This window comes from Suricata suricatta, chromosome 7 (genome assembly GCF_006229205.1).
Source record: "Suricata suricatta isolate VVHF042 chromosome 7, meerkat_22Aug2017_6uvM2_HiC, whole genome shotgun sequence".
NCBI lineage: Eukaryota > Metazoa > Chordata > Mammalia > Carnivora > Herpestidae > Suricata > Suricata suricatta.
In genome coordinates this window covers 91657125-91663421 of record NC_043706.1, presented here as the reverse complement: position 1 = coordinate 91663421, position 6297 = coordinate 91657125, and the positions used below count along the sequence as shown (strand labels likewise).

Here is a 6297-nt window from a genome sequence, read left to right as displayed (position 1 = left end):
GCCAGTGAAATAGATACAAATGGAATTCCCGTGGTTGTTGAACACTGCAAGTCTTGAAATAATATTTAGATCCTCCAAATGTTTTCTCACTTCATAAGAGAAGTTCTATCTATATGTATATATCCCAACTTTCAAGCATGTCTTTAGAATTGATTAAAAGTAAAATCTTAAAGCCATAAATATGATCACAACACACTTAAATGTGTGTTAAATTCTTCAGTATAACACATTTTGGACACGTTGTTTAATTTTTTATTCTACAACATTAATATCTATGTGCAAAACCTGAGGTAGGCAGTGCCTTAGAAATCTGAAGAGGTATACAGAAGTGTTAAGCTCCAATCCCTCTAGTGTCCAGGTAGGGCATTCTAATGGTCACATAAGTGAGAGTGTGGAGATGATGGCAAAGTGGGGAGGATACGCCCAGCCTAAAAGGGCCAGCTACTGCTACTCCAGTTCGTGTTGCTATGTGGCAATGTGGCCCCATGGTCGTCAGATGTCAGGATAAGTCAAAAATCCAAATTGTTTTGTAAACACTGTTACTATTAATTTTTTTTGAGTTTTAAAAGCATTTTAAGGGACAAAGAGAATGTATTTTTGTTAACTGACAAAGACTAATTTGATCATGTATAACTCTTAGGCTCTTTTCCATAGATAACAATAGCCACCAGAGAAACAGAGGTAGATAAAGATTAATTACTTTTCCCGAATCTGGATGTGAGATTATAATGGAAGCCAGTCTTAGACCAAATTCCGTTATTCGTGCAGACATTTATTAAACAAAATAGTCCCTATAACCTGCTCTATAAGGTGGATGAGATCCCAATTCTCTGCCCTTTATGGATGCTCTCATAGCTCCTTGCAAGAAAGGTTCTCTTAAGGCAGGAATAACATGATTCCTGAGACTGAATTCCATAACTTTTATAGAAGACATAAGAAAATTTATAGATCAAGCTTTAGGCTTCATGGATTTCTACAGTCTGTTCATCCAAGAGTGGTAAGAATCTAAAATATTTTAGTCAATCTACATATCTTAAGTACTGCTAATTTAATAAAGATTCCATCTCTAACATTTACATACTTTTGAGCAAGCCAAAAATAAATACCCATCTCTGACATTCACTATGCTGGCAAACCATGAGGTGTTGATCAACATAGTGACAACAGACATCCTTGTGATAGATGCTTCTGGAGTATGATCTTCCTGATGTTGTTACCTGACCACCTCTGGAGCATGGAATTCTCCAGTTTGGGGAATTAGAATTGAAACTTAACATGGCACATGCATACCATCACAGTATGTATGCTAAAGTAGGTGAGAGTACATTCCAGAGTCACACCAGTGATCCAGTTCCAGCCTCTGAAACTTGGGTTTGCAGCCTTTCACATATAAAAATTTATCCCTGCTTTCTAGGAGTTTCCATTCTAGAATAATCTGAGAGGAGTTGAGTAAGGGTAAAAGAACAGGAAAATGGAAATATGGTTGTGTTCTGGAAATACACTAGAGAATGTGTAGTCAGATGGAAAAAGCAATGACACATTACCCACACAGATCAAAAAACTGGCCGACCAGATGTGGCATCGGCAGAGACCCTTACTGCCTGGCGACTGTGGGACCTCAATCTGCTAAGAGCAGTGTGCCCTTCAACTTTCAACTTTCCTTGCTAAACATTTTGAAATTGATTAAGTAATAAAGGAAACTACTGCTCTCTATATAAACTCTAAACTATGAGGAAGAATTTTGATCCTCAGATGAGAGTGATGGGAATCATGGAAGGAAACCCATGTTCAGCTTAGTTTATTTCAATAAACTTTATTGCATGCCTGGCATCATGCTGCCATTAGGCATGCACAAAAAGATTGAGGAAAGTATGAAGAGCATCTAGCCCAGATTGGGTGGACCAAGGAAAACTTTCTTTTTCTTTTTCTTTTTTTAATGTTTATTTATTTATTTTTGAGGGAGAGCTGGGGGGGGCAGAGAGAGAGGGAGGGAGGAGAGAAAAAGAGAGAGAGAGAGAGAGAGAGAGAGAGAGAGAGAGAGAGAGAGAGAATCCCAAGTAGGCTACGTACTGTCAGCACAGAGACCAATACAGGGCTTGAGCTCAAAGAAATGTGAGCTCAAATCAAGAGTGAGAGGCTTAACTGATGGAGCCACCCAGGAACCCCTCCTCTACCTGCTTCCTCAGGAAACTTTCTAACACCTGAATTGAATGTTGGGGAATGAGTGGTGAGTGGCAAATGGGGGAGAAGGGATCTAGGGGATAGCATTTTAGGGAAGAAGGGTCTGATGGAGGATAGCATTTCAGGCAGCAGAACAGAGGGATCAGTGGCACAGAAGCATGACATAGCCTGAGTGCACAGAACTGCAGAATGTTTGATACTATTAGAGATTGAAGTACAAGATAGGGAGGACTGGGAAAGGAAGGAAGGAACCAATTGATCATGCTAAGAAACTAAGAATTTGCCCAGAAGGAATTGTTAAAATGTTTTAAGTATCAGAGTGACATGGTTAGAGTGCATAATAGTGTACAGTAGCACTCCCTTATCTGCAGTTTCAATTTTCGTTTTAGGTACCAGTGGTCAGTTGAGGTCTGGAAGTAGATGATTCTCCTTCTGACGTTCTGTCAGAAGAAGGTCAACGTAGCCTAATATTACATCACAATGCCTGTGTCATTCACCTCACTTCATCTCATCACGTAGGCATTTTGTCATTTCACATCATTTATGAGAAGAATGAGTGCACAACAGTATTTTGAGAGAGACCATATTCACATAACTTTTATTATAGTATGTTATAATCATTCTATTTTATTATTAGTTATTGTTGTTAATCTCTTACTGTGCCTAATATATAAATGAAACTTTATCATAGGTACGCCTGTATAGGAAAAAAAACATAATATATATAGGGCTTCGTACTATCTGTGGTTTCAGGTGTCTGTTGGGAGGTGGGTCTTGGAACGTATTCCCTGTGGATAAGTGGGGATGACTATAATCTACTCTTGTTGAAATCAAAGGCAAATACAGATGGAGCAAGGCTGGAATCGGGGAGAACAGTTAGGGAGGCTATCCCAATAGCTTAAATAAAAAGTGATGAAGGATTTTAATCAGATGAGAGCACATTTGAACATGCCTATAGACTGAAGAAAGAAACCAGAAGGGAAATTGGGGAGGCAGGTTAATTGGTTGGAGCACAGTCAGAGGAGCTACAGCTGAATTAAATATGACTTAACTACTTCATTCTCTGAAACTAGCAGGTTTAAGACAGAAGAGAGTAAATGGTAAGTTTGGGTCAGGAAGTAATGGCATGTTAGAGTTTATGGAGATAGTAGAGACAACTTAGAGTTTAGGAAAGCATATTTAAGTAAATTTAGAGCAGAGAAAGTTGTGATTCCCTGGCTTTGAGCCTTACGAGCGGTGAGGCATACAAAAATAAAAACCAGACTATACAAGTGCAGACTAGTATAGTGGGAAGAAAAGAAAGCATGTTATTAACAGGGTCTCTCCTTTCAATCAATAATTTCGAAGGACTTTATAAACAAGTTCACACAATTCAGACAGCTGCCTGAGAATCACCCAGAATGAGTTGAGGGTTGGGGGAAATGGTAAGGTCAGTCAAAAAGAGCTCTTTAAAAGTTATCTTCATAGAAGAAAATTTTGAAAGATAAAGTGTCATTGACTGAGAGACAAGACAATGTTAACAAACGTAAATGACAGGGAGCAAATATATAATTCTTATTTCCAAATTTTTGCTCAAGGAAAATAATCACGAGATGGGAGAGAGTACAACTATTTAACAGGGACGGTGATAAGTGGACCAGATCCAGGAAAGAGGTATGTCATGTGAATAATGGCTGAAAGAACTGACAGTCATTAGCTCAAGTGAGTTATGGAGCATGAGAGCTATATTTTCATATTTGAAGTGCTGTCTATTAGAGCAGTGATTAGATATTTCCATTGCAGGTTGTAGGCACAAGGTTGGGAAAGACAAGGGGAGAAAAGAAGGGCCAATACTTAAAAGTTACAGGAAGCTGAATTTCAGCTCAATATAATAACTTTCTTCCTATTTGGTTCTCTATAGTCCTCCCCCCCACACTTAATAGAAAAATTTTCAAACATATAACAAAATTGAAAAAATTGCACAGCGAACACTTAGATGCTATTATTAACATTTTACTGTACTTACTTGCATTATCACATATTTCTCCATCTACTCATTCCTCTATCCATCCATAAATCCATCTGATATTTTGGATACATTTCAGAGTAAGTTCCATACAATTTTGGCTACCATTGGGAAGGTGGGTGTCCTGTGAAAGGGAGGCATAGGCAAATGACCTCCAAATGTTGAAGGAACAGAGAGACTGAAGAAAAAAGCCACAAGCCCAGCTTGATGAAAAATAGTTTATTAATGGATTTACTGACAGAAGTATGTCTTAAGTGGCTACAACATCTCACCTCCTGTAAGACCTGCTTTTATAACCCTGGAGTCTGGGGAGTACAGCATGGTTAAACAAAAAGAAAGAAAGTATGTGCTCAAGAGGGCTTCAGGTCACAGAGTAGTTATCACGATGATTTGTCCAGTATAAGATTAGTCTAGTTCACATGGTGGGACATCTTAATTACAAGAGATTTTTCAGAGAAGCTAATGGCTGACTATTGGGGATACCAAAGAGGGAATTTCTGCATTGAGTAGGTGAAGTGGGCCCGACTATGGATTTCAAACTTTTTGGATTGCTATCCATACTAAGAAATGTATTTTGCATTCTTAACCTGTGTACACCATATATATACTGAAGTAAAATGAAATTCAGAAAACAGTATTTACCCTTAACTGGTGTGAAGCATGCTAGTATTTTCTACTATATTTCATTTAAAAATGCCAGTCATTACACACTAAATTAGATGACCCACCAATGTGTTGTTACTCATCATTTGAAAATCACTGGACTAGTCAATCTCTAAGAAGATTTGTCGTTTTGAAAGAATCCTGTGGCTCCTACTAGGACTTCCCTAATCTTTCCAATGATGAGAAACTTCTTTTGAGTCTCAGCAGAGTATTTACCTAGCATGTATGGCATGCATAATTAAGGGAAAGATGTTAAATGCCCGATTAAGACTTATGGATAGATCAGATTCAAACACTTTTAGGAGTTTTTAAATTGTTCTTATTTTCATAAACAGAAACATTGTAAGTATGCATTGTTGGATGAATGAGAGGGTTTCAGTACTCATGTGTTTAAGTCTTAACTATGGCTATTAATCCCTGTTGTGGCTCTGACAAAGTCGAGAAGACCAAATGAGGAAATAGATACGAAAACACTTTGAAAACTAACATTTTATTAGCATTATTCTGCGAAGCCAGGGAAGGGGAGGCTGCCGTCAAGCTCTGTGACGCACGGTCTCAGTATTTTTTAAACTCTCTATTCTTACAGTACTGTACATTAGTCTCTCGAAACACCAATAACTATGCCAAAGGCGTGAGACTCCCCTAAAAGAGTATTAGCTGTAAACTTGCTAGGCGTTTGACACCCTAATCCACACGCCCTTCTCCGTCTGCGCATGCTCTAGCGCAGCTCCGGCCTCCTCCCGGGGTTGGGCGGACCGCGGAGGGTGGAGCTCAGGCCACGTGGGTTCCGTGACGTCATCTCTGGGCGCCGACAGTGACTGGACTTGCTGTAGGCTTCTAAGGCCCCGCGGCGCTGCGGGTTCTATTGGCAGATATCGGAGGGCGGAAGTGTAGCAGGGCTCGCTCCGACCTCCGTGCCGCTGCTTTCTGCGGCTGCGCGGGCTCTCGGGACTCCAGGCTCCCGCGCCTCTGCGGGACAGTGTATCAAGCACCCTGCGCCGCTGCCCTGCCGGAGCCCGGGATCCGAGCGTCTTCCTCGGTGCAGGAAGCGGGAGAAGGAGCTGGCGTTTCTGGTGAGTGTGAGTGTGTGTGTGCGCGCGCACGCGTGTGTGTGTGCGCCTGTCTTCGTCTCCCTAGGGTGGGGAAATGCCCGGAGGAGAAGGGTTGGGGAGGTGCCAGGTAGGTGTGGTAAGAAGGAGGGGCGAGTGACAGACGTGAGGAGCGCTCCCCCGGGTGGCGGTAGCTGGTTAAGGTGGTTCCTTCGGGGTTAGGTGGGGTTGGCCAGATGCCGCCCCCTCCGGGGACCTTGGGCAGGCCGGAGGGTATAGCCTGTGTGATCTCTCTCCGGGAATCTGTCAGTCCCTTAGGAACTGGAAGCCTAAGGTCCTGTCGCAGCCTCTAGAGTTTATTTAGCTCAAGACGTGCATTTTTCGTGGGACAGTTATTTA

The 6297-nt window shown here is 41.3% G+C and overlaps 1 protein-coding gene across 1 annotated transcript in view; it reads left to right on the top strand.

Moving 5' to 3' along the window:
- Positions 1-5663: 5663 nt before the first annotated feature.
- The window catches only part of ATG5 (autophagy related 5), a 130629-nt gene continuing 129995 nt past the window's right edge, over positions 5664-6297 (top strand). The window contains exon 1 of the mRNA XM_029945103.1: positions 5664-5922. The gene's annotated coding sequence lies outside the window, so the exon portion shown is untranslated. The remainder of the gene's footprint in view (positions 5923-6297) is intronic.